Source organism: Camellia sinensis, chromosome 5, assembly GCF_055761805.1.
Source record: "Camellia sinensis isolate YWXY chromosome 5, ASM5576180v1, whole genome shotgun sequence".
Taxonomy (NCBI): Eukaryota; Viridiplantae; Streptophyta; class Magnoliopsida; order Ericales; family Theaceae; genus Camellia; species Camellia sinensis.
Genome location: NC_138965.1, coordinates 82,329,608 through 82,345,177, shown reverse-complemented (window position 1 = coordinate 82,345,177; position 15,570 = coordinate 82,329,608). Strand labels below are relative to the sequence as shown.

General features: G+C 33.7%; 1 protein-coding gene and 1 long non-coding RNA gene across 4 annotated transcripts in view; one reads left to right on the top strand and one right to left on the bottom strand.

Annotated features, from left to right (window-relative positions):
- Positions 1 to 15,570, bottom strand: part of LOC114311309 (transcriptional corepressor LEUNIG) — a 68,811-nt gene that overhangs the window by 16,472 nt on the left and 36,769 nt on the right. The window lies entirely within an intron of this gene.
- LOC114311311 (uncharacterized) lies at positions 7,636 to 10,748 on the top strand. Of its 2 annotated transcripts, none has more exons than XR_014329688.1 (5): positions 7,636 to 7,917; positions 8,111 to 8,188; positions 10,062 to 10,214; positions 10,332 to 10,401; positions 10,499 to 10,748. It is a non-coding gene; the product is annotated as an uncharacterized LOC114311311 (long non-coding RNA). The 2 variants fall into 2 exon arrangements; XR_014329689.1 differs by having other exon boundaries at positions 7,663 to 7,917; positions 10,057 to 10,214; positions 10,499 to 10,719.

Genomic DNA, 15,570 nt, shown 5'->3' with positions numbered 1-15,570 from the left:
TAGCGAAATTTGTTAGCAAATCATAGAAAATTCAAACCAGAGAAATTTCAAAATAGAAAATTTGAAAGCACAGAAAATTAGAGAAATTTAGCAAATCAAAAAAAATTCTCTAGATCGAAAATTCTCTAAAAAAAAATGTTGAGGGACTCCCGCCACTATGAAAATATTTCATGTGTTTTATCCTTTAAAATCTTAATGCCATGTACCTTAAAATAAATTTTCCCACTTTAAATATAATTTTATTAGCATACACTATATTAAGGGGTTGTTTGGGATAATCTAAATAAGTGCACTTTTTGTCTTTTTACGAAAAAATGTGCAGAAAAGTAGAGAGATGATGTGATAAAAAAAAGATAAAAAAGATAAAAAGATGAATTATTTAGGGGATGCCAAACCACCCCTAAATTACAAACTAGATATTTATTTCTACATATCTATTCTCTGTCTCTGTGATGACTATTGAGGAGAGTAGTCCCTACCACACTACGCATGAACCATAGTAGCAACTCTCTCTCTCTCTCTCTCTCTCACTCTCTCATTTATTCTCTAATTATCAATCTATCATCTTATTGACATATTATTAGGTCTAAAAAATATATTTAAGAAATAAACTTATATATCATTTTTCATTTCAAAAACAACTTTTAGAGTCACGTCTACGTACATAATTTCTAATAATGATGAGGATGCCAAAATTCTATATTAAAACTTATTTTTTTGGTTAAAAAAAATGAGTGGTCCATGGTTGGCCTCACACACTATATTAGTCTGTCTAGTCTGCTTTAACATACTCTAGACAATCATCAAATAAATAAAGAGATAATCATCAAATAATACAAGAAGAAGACCAAGATGAAATGGAGAGATTAGCAGTTCTGACATTCAAGTGAGATGCATATTTTTGGCCACCATTGATTAGGAGATGTTATTTGGTAGCTTTGGAACAAAAAGTTGTCTTCCAATCCATTTAGTGAGGAAAATATAAATAATTTATAGTAGATTTTCTTCACAAATATTTAAAAAGACTCACTTAGATGGACATGAATTATTTTATAATCAGGAACTAGTGTAGAGTTAAATGAAGACCATTGCCCATTAATAAGAATATCATCCGGCATCTCAAGATCTTTACCTCCATTAAGGACTCTCCTCAAGGCCTACTACAAAAATAAAAGACCTAATAGTGGACTGGCACAACTAATTTACATCTAATCTTTACTAAAAAGCAGTCAAGAACTTCTACAAAAATCCAAAATTCCCAACTATAATTGGAAGATTTAATAAATAAATTTGGATTCTTTACAGAAGTTTTTGGCTGCTTTTTAATGAAGATTAGCATGCCAATTAATTGTGCCCAGTCCACTGTTTGGTCTTTTGTTTTTGTAATAGGCTTTGAGGAGAGCCCTTAATGAAGGTAAAGATCCGGATGGTATTAGTCCTCAGCTCATTTTTTGAATTGAAAAAAAATAAAATAAAAATCCTCAGTTTCACGAAGTACCCGAATTACATGGCATCACCAAAAGCAAAAAAAGACCAACGTGTTTGTTTGCTCTCTGCCTACACAAACAACCTCTCTTTTTCTCTCCTCTCTTTCACTCAAACAAACAAACGGTGGTGTCTCTCTCTTCCAAAAATGTCGCCTTGGCAACCTTGCTCCGAGACTTGTCGGTGCCTAGATCCACAATCTTGCAAGAGTTGAACTGGGTTTTTGATGAGCTTGCAATCCCATGGACAGTGACTGCAATTTGGGAGATTTGGATGGAGACATGGTTTGAAAACAGAGAGGCGAGAACATGAAGAATCCGAGACACGAAATGGGGACCCGGAGAGATTGATGGGTCGATCCGGAACAGAGAGGAAGTGAGGAGAGGTGCAATTAGATGGGGTTGTGGTGGTGGGTTGAGGAGAGAGGAGGGAGGTGGAGTTGGAGTCGAAGGGAAGGGGAGGGAGAGAGAGAGAGAGAGAGAGGGGTTGTTGATGGTGATGAGGGGCGCAGTGCGATTCGGGTGGTTGAGAGTAAAATTACAAACCGAACAGCGGGTTAGCGGATTAGTGGATTGACAAATTGTGGTTTGGACCGTTTTTGGCGAATTGACGGATTGAAAAATATTCTAACTAATTATCATACATTTGCATAATAGATAATACTAATGTGTATAATATTTTTTAGATATATAACACAAAATAATTCTACATAATATGTTTCATATATATAACCACTAATTTGTAATAAATTTCATATCTTAAATCTCTCATCTTTACATTGATATTTCATTAGAAGTTAAAAAATATGTGTATTAACTATAGCGGAGCGGAACGGTTCGATTGACGGATTATAAATTTTAAAGTTTAAACCGCGGTGAGCAGTTAGAACGGTACAAATTTATAGGAATCGATATGATTTTAACAGATTTCGCGATATTTTGCACAACCCTTAATGATAGTGTGGGGAAGAGCATTGGATGGGTGGTTCATAGGTTTTGCCTTGTTTTAGGTTTTATATCTAACATTAGCTAGCGAAGTAGCAGAGGTTTCTCAAGTTAGTAAGCTACTACCTCATAAGGAGGCCCCAATAAAAGATAAATAACAATAACATGTGAACATCTGTCTCTTTTATTAGTTGTCATGTATATTATATAAATATTTTAAAAAGGAGTTGGATTTCTATTAGTTAATAATATGAATGGGAGGGCATTATTCACGATTGTGAGGTTTATCACAAATTATGTTTTGATAATTTAAATTATTTATTTTATTAAATACTTTGTATATATAATTCACATAATAAATTAGATTAATTCAATAATTATAGCATATTTAATTTATTATGTTTGTCACAATAAATAAATATATAAAATGAAATATCTATTTCAAAAATACTATCATCATTCATTTTTTGGTAAATCGCACTCACTGTAATCTAAATTGGAGGGTGTTGTTCGGGATTGTGGAGTTCACCATAGATTTCGTTTTGATAATCTGAACCGTTCATTTTGTCGAACACTTCGTGAATATTATCCACACAAAAAATTAGATTAATCCGATAATGGTTACCTATTTAATTTATCACGTTTATCACAATAAATAAATAAATAAAATGAATAGTCTATTTCAAAAATATGGTCGTTCATTTTTTATTTTTATTTTTTTTTTTTGGTGAATTACACTCACCTCCCTTGAATTTGAAAAAATACAGTTAACCTCATCCTTTTTATATAATTACACTACCCTTTGTCAAATTTTTGAACTCACATAACATTTGTGTCATTTTTTTTTTCTTTTTTTTTTAAGAGTCTAAGACCTCGTTTGGCAAGTGTCCCTTTTAGTCAAAAATTCAAAAATTTATTAAAAAAATCAAAAAGCCAACAACTCATACAAAAAAGTCAAAGATTTCCTTTTCTCTCTACTTTTCGCACATCTTTTCGTAAAAAGCCAAAAAGTTATTCAAACATACTAGTTTTTTTTACATCACATTTTAACCAAAAAGCAAAAAAGTTACTAAAAAAGCCTGTTTCCAAACGAGACCCAACGGTTCGTTTAGGATGTGGGTTGACTTTTTAACTATTTTAACCTAAGGCTAAAAAGACTCGTTTGGGATAGACTTTTTAACTTTTATGAGACAAAAAATGAAATAATTATGGGTTGAATGTAATATTTTATCTTATTGAGTTAAAAAGTCTATTTTGTCTTTTTAAGGCTAAAATAGTCAAAAAACCTGACATACCAAACGAAGGCTAAGAAATTTATAGGTTTATTAGTGCGTAAGTAAATTTTTTTAATTAATTTTTTTAACTTCATCAAAAACAAAAAAGGACAAGCTTAAAAAGATGAAATGCTTACATATCTAAGAAAGGATTGTAGAGCAAGTAGTAGATGAAGAAAACTCAAATCAAAATAGACAACATTAACATTTACAACCCTATCCATAAATATACACCTTGATATACACCTTTTTGTTGTAACAACTGAGCTTGAGAGTAGTAATAAAACACTTGGCCCAACCCTACCCATAAATATACACCTTTTTGTTGTAACAACTGAGCTTGAGAATAGTAATAAAACACTTGGCCATGATATTCGACTAGAACATTGACAAAGCCTCCAATTTACTGTGTATATATAAGCTTTGGATTAAGAGTGTTCAGGTTTAGTGGATTTTGAGACTAAGGCCAAGTTTGGCTATTCTAAATAAGTACACATTTTTTATCTTTTTTCCATCACATCATCTCTTTACTTTTCTACACATCTTTCATAAAAAGACAAAAAGTACACTTATTTAGGTCATTCCAAACAACTCCTAATTTTGGTGATCAAAATTGTTCACTTTTTAAGATATATTAAATAAAATATTCATATAAAAAATCAAGATAATCGAGCATTGATTGATATATATTTGAAACAGGGGTAGGTCCACTCCTTGGCTCACCCCGAAACTTTTTTTACTGCTATCATATATTGCTATTATTATACATATGTTCATCAAGTCCTCCCATTATAATTTTGAACACCCTGTTACTCCAACTCTAAACTCCAAACAAGAAGTTCTTTGAATTTGAGAAACAAAAATCACCACAGTAGAGGTTTAATGGTTTATTTTCGTCAAGATTGAAGAAAAAAAATTAGTGTCAAATTGAATTTTTCGGTTTGGTGGGTTCAGAAATGGAAACCGACTTCATGCAACAGCATAGTTTGGTCAATTTAATGTAAATGAGAGATTTATATGAGATTTAATAGAATTTTATGGAAATTTGTAAGATCTCAATTGGAAAACAATGAAGAAAAATTGTGAAATATATGATAAATATTGATATGTGGTTTCTTTTATATAATTTATGAAATTTAAGTTTTGAAATGTCTACCCTAATAAATATTTTTAGAGTCGCCACTAATTTGAATCATATTTGTTTTAAAAAATGAGCAACAAATATAATTTCAAAAATAGCAATTCGTTTTTTATAATATAAATGTGATTCAAATATGTAATTATCAATGTCTAATTATCTTATTTTTTTCATAAATATTATGCTCAATGAATCTTAAAAAATGAATGGTTTGGTTCATTGAGATCAGTCCCAAAATGAGTCACCAAACCCAAACACTCTCAAATTAAGATGACCAACGTGAAAGAATCTAAACTCATATACATATATATATATATATATTATATCAATATCTATCACGCTACTTCTGATATTATTTCATAATTTTTTACAAAATATTTAGGGAGAATTGATTTTCAGTGAAATAGTGAAGAAATAATTTCATTTTTTCGCGGTACAAGTTTTTTGGGTGTCAAGTGTAAGTCCATTCATGTGTTTGGCACAAATATCATCTATGTTAGAGTTGCATCCAAAAAGGAATAAAAAAAGTCAACGGAGATTTATGTGTAGATCTTAATAAGTGGACTTATTATCCAATAAGTCCTATAATAATTAATAGTGTTTTTCATCAAACACTATTAAAAGTCGCTAATTGTTAATTTTCAGAGATAGTTTGAAAATTTTATGACAATAAATGTCACTAATTATAAGTTTTAGCAACAGTTTACAAAAAAAATCATCGCAAAAAAAATTACCAATTTCAACTTTCAACGACAGTTTAAAAAATTCATCACTGAAAAATGTCTCTAATTGTAAGTTTTAGTGACAATTTATAAAAACCGTGACAAAAAAAAAAATACTAATTATCAATTTTTAGCGACATATGCAAAAAAATGGCCACAAAAAAATATTTTTAACAGCGATTTTTCGATGACTTATCTTCAATAGGACTTAGGCCTCGTTTGGGAACAGGCTAATTTAGTAACTTTTTGGCTAATTGGCTAAAAAAGTAGGTAAAAAAAACTTGTATGTTTGGGATGACTTTTTGACTAATCACGAAAAGCTGTGCAAAAAGTAGAGAGAAGCCGTAATTGTTGACTTTTTGGTATGACTAATTGGCTAATTGGCTAATTTAGTAACTTTTTGACTTTTTGGCTAAAACAAAGCCTTCCCAAACGAGGCCTTAATATAAATTAAGTCCAACTATTAGAATCTATTGACAGTTTATCCAAAAAGAAGTCTATATTGCAATCATTTTATAAGTATCCCATTGAATTATTATTTTTCCAAACATTAACTACTCTGATTTTTAGTGGGGGATTTGGTCAAAATCCCCTTATAATAAAACTTTAATGCATTAAAGAGAAGCTCAAATAGTTTTCCATGAAAGGTCCAGCACATACCACTATTTACTAAAATGTTAAACTTTAAAATAATATAACTTTTGATCTAAATGTTGATTTTTAATAAAATTAGTATTTTTATATTCCTCTCATCAAAATCTATCAAATAAAATCCATGTTAACTATGAAATTCTTTAAAAAATATATTATTACCGTGAAAATTGATGTAAGCAGTAACATATAACATGTTACTCTGGTTCACAGTAACATGTTATTTTGATTCGCGGTAACATGTTACTCTGACAATATTGTTCAAAAAAAAAATGATATTTTTATTTTATCCTTACTTAATTATGTGCATTCTTCTTAGGAGATTTATAAAGTAAAATAAATTGGAGTATCTTTTTTTACCAAATAAGGATCCAATAGAATTGGAATAAATTACACATTTTTGGTAAATGCCCACGTCTGCCAGAATTTTTCTTCATGTTGTCTAATGTTAGTTTACAACCTCACCCAAGTGGAAAGCCCAAATGAAAGTCGTAGGGCGCCCCAAAAATAATTCGACTAGTTACCAAACAATAGAAAAAGAGATTAATGTTTAATTATTAATTGGGTAAATCAATTTTGCAGTTAACTAAATTATTCATTGAAAATGATATGAAAGACAAAATTGATTATATAAGCTTAATTAGTAATTTTGTAATTAAAAATATAAGAAAAGTAATATTTAAGTGATATTTTGTTGCTTTTAAATTAATCTATACTGATTTATGGCTTTATTTTTTATTTGGTATTTTTCCCCCTCGTTTTATATTGAGTCTTGCTAAGCCATGAAATAACAAAATCAAATTATTTTATTTTTATCTTGTTTAATCTTGTAATGATTTGTTAAAATCTTAATCTATGTAAGCAAATTTTGGGTTCTTAGTGAGGCAATTTCAAACACTCATTTTGAATTGTAAATACGAAGGAAATCGAACTTAAAACACCAACATATTTAAAGTTGTCTAACAAAAAATTACAATTATTAATCCACATGGAAAATAAATAAATAAATAAATAAATTGAATTTTAGAATAATCAATGATTATTTTATAGATTATCCTGAAAAATTCAAAACTTTTCTTATGTGATCCCCTCCCCTTTAATGTTTTTTTATTTTAAAGGATCCTATTTATAAAGAAACCAAAGAGGTAGTACCAGTATGTCTCTCCAGAACCATCAATAGGGCTGATCAACGGATGCACCGGCTCGCTTGACCCACCCGACCCGACCCGACACCATATGGATGGATGTGTGACACGTGGTGGGTGGGTGCGGGCCCATTTTTTGGCTTTTCTCAGGTTTTGGTCGGGTTGCGGTTGACCTGCCTCTTTACCCAATAAACCTGACCCGCCCGCTTTTGTTCTTTTTTATATATATATATATATATATATATATTTTTTATTTTCCCCTTATTTTTCTGATCTCACCACACTAACCTAACCTAATTTATTCATCTTCTTTGACACACACACACACACACTCTCTCTCTCTCTCCCCCCAGAACCCTCCTCGTACTGACGACGACGACGACGACGACGATCGAGCAACGATCTACACTGAAAAAGCCATCGGCGATCGACGATCTGCGTTTTTTTTTTTTTGAATTTGTATGCCCTCAGCCAGCCCTTTTTTGAGAATCTCATATTAAAATCCTAACCCATTGGCATTCTTCGACCTGAAAGAGGATCGACGATCGTGGTGTGGTGGTCAGATATTGTCTTATCTTATTCTTCTCATTCTCTAATCTGTTCGTTCTGTAATTTATTTATTTTTTCTGACTTCGACGACCTCTAAAGTTCTTATTTTCTGCAATCTGTTTGTAATTCTATTCTATAATTTTTTTTTGTTCTGTAATCTGTTCATTCTTATCTTCCTTTTTTTTTTTTTTTTTGGTTCCAGTTTGTTGTAGTTCTAAAGTGAAACCAGTGGAAGAGAGGTTCTACAATGTGAAGAAGCTTACAAAGAGGAAAAAAAAGTGTAAGTTTCCTATTTTCTTTCCCTCTCCATACACCAATTTTTTGTATTATGCAACATCGAATCTGTTTACAATGTGAAGAAGCTCATAGAGAGGGAAAAAAAGTGTAACTGAATCTGTTTTTTGATTTTATTATTTTTTTTTTTAACAATGTCAAGTGGATAAACTGAAAAAAAATGGTGTAACTTTCCATTGTAGGCAAATTTGTAGGCAAGTGGCAAATTTGTAGGCAAAGTGGTGTAACAATGTCAAGTGGATAAATTGGATAAACTGAATCTGTTTTTGAGTATTGAATTTGTAGGCAAATTTGTGAATGAAAAATAGAAAAACTGAACGAACTTATACAATTTGTAGGCAAATAAGTCTTATAGTAATTTATTTTTCTAAAAACCCTTGTTTAGTTTTAGTTTTAGTTTTAGTTTTAGTTTTTTTTTTTTTTTTTTCGGCCGGGTTGGAGGATGTTTGTCTTTATTTATTTACAAATTCTTCACAGAAACATTTGAAGCATTAGCTTATAATTATAGTTATTTTTATTTATGGTTTTAATTATAATTATAGTTTTTGCTTAGCATGATATTCATTATAGTTTTTGCTTAGAGGTTCTAAACAGTGTGAAGAAGCTTATAATTAAGTAGTGTTGAGATTGATTAACAGCTTAAATTCTTTAGAGAATTGGTGATTAAACATGGTCTCATAGCCCTAGTTCAAGGGGTCTTGGGTTTAATTTATGTCATTTAGTGCCCAAGATATGTTTAGGACTAAGGTTTAGCATGAAAATGAGGTTTTATTTTACTAGTATCGAAAAAATTAGAGCCCTTGGAGATATTCTTAGTGAGTCTTAAGTAACTAATTAAGTGACCTAATATTTATTCATATTTAACTTGTTTTTGAAAGAAAATCTGGTCAGTGGTCACATGTGAGGGAATATGTCAAGAATATAAATATTAAAATTACTCCTTCCTCTAACAATAAAACTGAATGAAGTGCACATTATATGCCTAGTTATCTTATTTCTCAATCTTGTCAATGCACCTGATGCTGCTACCAATCTTGTCAACGCATCCGTGATCAATGTAACAGATTCAGTTACTAGATATAGAAGTCTGAATGAACTTTCAGTGTACTAAGTAGGCTTACTGAGTTAACATTGTATGAGTTGCTAAGTAGTGATGTTTGTCTTGTTATTCATTCTCTCGTGTTCTATGTTTGGTTTTTGGTAGTTTATTTGATAATTTTTTGGTCATGAATCTTATGTTGGAGGCGGTGGAAAAATTTGAGAGTGCTTTTCAAAAAATGGGTGAGGAGGATTACAATTATAAACGCTATTTTTTGGATAATGAAGGGTGTGAGAGGAGAGAGATGCCTACAGCTAAGGATTGGGATAATTGCAGGGTGTTTTTGAAATTTCTTAAAATGTTCTACAATGCTACTTCAAATACATTCTACACGGAAATTTGTAATTTTGTTTTTCAACAATTTTTGGTGGGGATGTGGTGAAAGTGAAAGAAATGTTAGACAAGGTGAAACATTGTTTGAGTCAATTGTATGATCATTATGCCACACTTGATTCAACAAATGTGCATGTCTCCAATGTAAATGAAACAATAGATATGGTGATAGATGAAAATGATCCACATTCTATTGTGAACTCTCAATTTAACTCATTCTTGGAGGGGCAATTTTGTAGTAGTAGGAGTATGTCGGAATTGGACAAGTATTTGGGTGATATTGAGAAAGGTGGGAAAAATGCTCAATTTGATATCTTGGAGTGGTGGAAGGTTAATGCAACAAAGTATAGAGTATTATCACTTATAGCAAGAGATGTGTTGGCAATGTCTATCTCCATTGTTGCCTCTGAGTTGGCTTTTAGTACAGGAGGTCGTATACTTGATCCATTTCGTAGTTCACTTGCTCTCAAGATGGTGGAGGTTCTTGTTTGTACACAAAATTGGCTTTGAAGTAACATTCCAATATGCCTTCGACAAGCAATGGATAATGTTGAAGAATTTGAACAGCAATATGATTCGGGTAATATATATATATATACACAATGATTTATTTTGTTTTAAATTTTATTTATTTTGTATTATTCAAAATTCATTATCTTCACTTCACAAATTTTTGTTGTATTATGTTTTATGGTAGTTGTTTCGGAATCAATTTCATGTTCAAGTCCAAGTCCGGAGAGTAGTTATATTAAAGGTTAATATCATTGGTAATACTTCGCCTTTGTTATATTATGTTTATTTATTTTAAGTTTAAAACTTTTTAGTGTTTTCCTTGTTAAATAATTTCATTTTTTTGTTATGCAGGTTTGGCTCATGGCTCATGGTTCATGGTTTGGCTCAAAGAAATCAATGGCTTTATTGTTTCTTTTTTAGTTGTTTTGAAAATATGACTATTAGTTGGTACTTTCTTTAGATGGCAGTAATACTTTATTTTGGATGATTGTATTAAGACGTTTTAAATTTTTTGGATGATTGTAATACTTTATTTTGGACGATTGTATGTTGAAAATTTGTGTTGCGTTGTTGCACCCACTATCCAAGTTGTTTGTTTGTTTGAATCTAAATTTGAGCATGTTGTTTTTATATATGAGCAGGTTATTCCATGACTCTTGGACTTAGAGCTTGCCACACACTGTTTGTTCCATGACTCTTGGACTTAGGCTCTAAGTACAAAAACAAACAAACAAAAACATCCTTTTAAAGGCTTGCCACACATTGTTTGTTTGTCTTTAGCACACACACTGAGCAGGTTGCGCCCACCTATGTGCAATGCACACACTATTTGTTTGTCTTTAGCACACACAGCACACACACACACTGTCTATTGGCAGATTGCTCAGCCCTAGTGTCTATTATTATGCATGCACAACACACCAATTATGTTTATTTGTTTTTGTTATATTTGACTATATGTGTTCCCTAGTGTCTATTATTATGCATGCACAACACACCAATTATGTTTATTTGTTTTTGTTATATTTGACTATATGTGTTTGTTTTACCCACTGCTGCAGTGTTTATGTAGGCATTGCACATAGGTGGTGGTTGAGGAATTAAGTGCACATTTATTTAATTATTTTTTAGAAAGTGTACATGTTAAATTATGTCGAAAATTTGTAAAATTTTAATTTGCCAAACCGATTCGCATCCAGCCGCCAATCCGCTCAATCTGCATCAGCCAAATTGGCGGACGGATGCGGATGGATTTTCTCCAATCTGGCAGACAAATGGCGGATTAGAGGTTCCGTGACCGCAACCGACCCGCGACCACCCCTAATCATGACCCATCAGTCAACACACATTTTCAGAACCATTATGACTCTTCAAAAACTGATGCAACTTCTAACCAAGCAGACGCAACCCTAGGTCACCGACTAACGTCATCCACATGCAGGAAACTAGGTGTGTGTTCCCCACACGCGCAGGGGGCAAAATGTAGAAGGTCAAAAATTACGATCAAAATTAAGTATAGACCTAAGTGCAGAGGTCGCCCTTGTTAGGCTACCAAAAATGATTAAAAGAACATGGGCTAAAACCTAAGAAAAGTGGGTCAACAGTAGACCGAAATAGGTTCGACCCGCCAAGGGTCTGAATAGGCTCCATGAAGAAAAATGTCCAAGTCAAGTTGCAGAGGTAGCACTTGCAGTGGTCAAGTTGCTGAGGCACTTTGTCTCAACACCGCCATTCTTATTATTGTTGGTATTGCCATCTCAAGTATAACTAGCGCCGCCATCTGAAGTTACTGAGGGAAAGAGAAAACCAAAGCAACTAAGTTGCAAAGGCAACACTTGCAGCAGCTAAGTTGAGGAGATACTTTGTCAACATTTCTATTTGAACTTTCTATAGGAAATAGACACCACAGCAACTACAGCCGCTGTAGCAACTACAACCGCCGCAACTAACTTGTGGAGGGAATCCCCCACCAAGGTGGTAACAGCCTTTGGGAGAAGCTCCTCCTCCACAAGTAGAGGCTAATGATTGGCGCTGATGGCAGGCCCCAAGGCATTACTAGCCTAGGGTTGATAGTAGGCCCCCAAAGTCATTATTAGTTCAGCGTTGATAGCAGGCCCCGAAACTCACTAGTTAGAGCTGATAGCAGGCTCGGAAATACCAGTATACCATAGTGATCCCGCAAAAATAAGAGCAAGGCAACCCGAGAGTAAGGGACTCCCTTTCCATTACCCAAGTCATGGACCTGCCCTGGTTGCACAAGCAGGACCAAGGAAACTCCCTTGAGCTTGGTACTATGGCACATCATGGCTGATGGCAAGCTTGGCTGTGGCCTTCGCTCTGGGAAGCTGGGAAGTTTATGGTTAGGTGGCTAATGGTGGAGGTGTCGCTGAGGTGAACACAAACATAGCTAATAGTAGGTTATAAAGTCCTGAAAATGTATTTCTTGGATAAATCGAACTGAAAAGGCAAGTGCAGTAGCAAACATTACTACTGTAAGTGCATTTACTGAGGTTGAAGTTGAGGAGGCAAGTTGCAGCGACAATCACTCCCGTCGCAAGTGCACTTACTGAGGCATTTATGCCAAACAAATAGTACATAGTTCATGTAGAGGGACACATGATACCTTCAGCCTGGTGGTCCAAGGAAAAATATTTCATGTGATTCTTAAGGACACATGTCCTCACTTTATTTGGCCACTTGGTATCCTCTTAGTGCTAAGGAAAAACCTATAAATATGACCCATTTCCCAAGGTCTAATGAGAGGATTTTTGGGAATTGAAAACCCATATCTTCTTCTTTGGTTTCCTAGGGAAATCTCTTAACTACCATTCGAGAAGTTCCCAATACGAATGAGGTGCTGTTTAATGTTTTACTTTTATTACTATTTTCTTTTTTTCTAAATTTATGGACAAAGGTGTTGGGCCAATCCACCTGAACTTACAGAAATAAATCACACAATAATGACATACAAGATTTACATTGTTCGACTTCAAAACCTACGTCCACAGATAAAACAAGAGATTTCCACTAAAACAGATAGAGATTACAACAGATGAGGAGACTTTCTCTCACTCAACTCACACATTTTCTACTATCTTACACTCTCAGTTCTGTTCTTACATTCATAGATACACACTCAGTTGTGTATTCCTGCTACTCACTTACTTGTGTTGTTTTTACCTCTTGCATGCTAACTCAATATATAAAGGGAGTTGGAGAAAACGTTCAAAATCTGACTACTCTGACCTCGCGATTGCGACTGAAAATGGCTTGTTTGGCTAGGAACACACTTCTTTCCTCTTTAGGGGCCAAACCAAAAATAACCCCAAAAATAGGGGCTAAACTGTAAATTTCCCAAACCTTTGGGCCAAATTACAATTTTTCAAACTTTCTGTTGGATTCGGGTCGAACCACTCAACTGACCTGATGACATCACCTACTGTGTTAGTGCAGATGTCAGTGGTGCTCTCCGAAAAAACATATACTTCCAAGTCATCACTTGCGCGACTCGGACTCCTGACCAAATTCGCACCACAATACGCCTAAACCGCTGCGACTAAGTCACTTGTGATACATTTTCTCCAGATAGGTATTTAAAGTTGTCTTCAACCTTTAGACTTCCACTCGCAAAATTTTATTGGCGTGTGAAAACGCATTAGGGCTCCTCATCGATTGATCTTTGTGGGTCTGTACTCCTCTTGTCGATATAGACGTTATGGTGTGCTGAAAACACGATTTCGAGCACTGTTGATTTCCGAAAGTTTTGAAAAAACAGAGTTATAGCAAAACATAAGCTAATATATATACTCATATATTAGCTATGCCATAAAGACAACTGAGGTTTTCATCTCCAAAAACTAATCAGATGAAAGTTATTTTAAAAACTGTAGAATACACAACAGAAGCTTCCAAAAATAAATCGGGAAAAATACCAAATGAGTCATATTTTTCATGAAATATCATGGGATAAGAAGGATTTATTAGAAATTTCACAATAAATAAACAGATAAAAATAGAGAAAAACAAAATAGCATGCAATCCTAAACATGGCAGTTTAATGCAATCACGTAGTATGTATATGCACAAATAAAATGTGAATATGGGGAGCAAAGTGACATACCAGTGGCCAGTGTAATGTTGTCATGCTCTCTCTCTCTCTCTCTCTCTCTATTGAGAAATAGGACTAAACAAATGATGAAGGAAATCTCTCTCTCTCTTTGAACCTTTTTAAACTTTGTGGTTGTTACCGAACCACCAATGAAATAGTAAGTGAATTGATGAAAGGCAGACCTACCAGTCAAGGCACCCCACCAGTCAAGAATTGAAGACCAAACAACCTAGGATGCATGGCAGAGCAGAATAAGGTGGTCTGATGACAATAAAAGACGCAAAACTGAACCGGTTCTGCATACATTTGTCATGATAAGAAGAGTTGTTGGAAATGGTTATAAAATTCTAGATAAAATCAGAAATTTTTCCTAAGTTTGGTCTATTTTTTAGGTGGGCCCCGAGCGTCGATTTTCGCGGGTCAAAGTGATAACGCGTTCTATGCCACGTTGTGATTCACGTGGTATATTTGGTTGCTCAAAACCATTATCGAATGAATGGAAAATTGAAGCCAAAGTATGCTCCATAGAAATGGAGTTTTGGTGAAAAATCCTTAAAGGTATTGAATAAGGCTTGTCCCACATTGATTTGGTGGGAAGTTTTGAATGGGTTTATAAAGCATGGGTTTGGTACTTGGGGTGTGCTCCAAGGGGTAACCAAGTGTTTTAGAGGGAGAGGTTATGGGCAAAATGGGCTAGACCCATTGGACCCAAAAATCCCCACACGCGCGCACCGCCGTCCAATCGGGCGGGCTGGGCTGGGCTTGGGCGCGGGTGCGTGGTATGTGGTTGGATTGGGCTTGTTCGGCCCAATACTAATCTTTTTGGGCCAAAAACATTTGAATTTAATTTTATTTTTGGTAAAATAAAATTCAGAATTCAAATTAAATCGGAAATAAACTGGTCCGATTTTACTGTACACCCAAACAGGACCCTTCCCTTTTTGTTATCTGTTTGAATTATGAACCCAACAAATTCAAATCTGTTTAAATTCAAAACCAAACAGGTTTTGTACCTGTTCAAATAGGTTGACACCTGTTTAATTCAAAATCTACAGCCACTAATCCATCTATAAATAGGACAGCCCTCATTTGGATTTTGTAACTCTAATAATTTCGTCCTTCATAATTCTGCAAATATTCTTTTCATATTGCTGCATTATTTTCTTCTATGAGAAAGTATAAGCACTTAGTGTATTCGTTAGACAAACAATTTGTAGTGCTACTATTGTTTGTACATTTTATCCTGGGAGATAGACGTCCAAATTCAGAAAGCACCGTGGAGAGGACGAATCTGTCTTAAGGACACAGTGTCAAA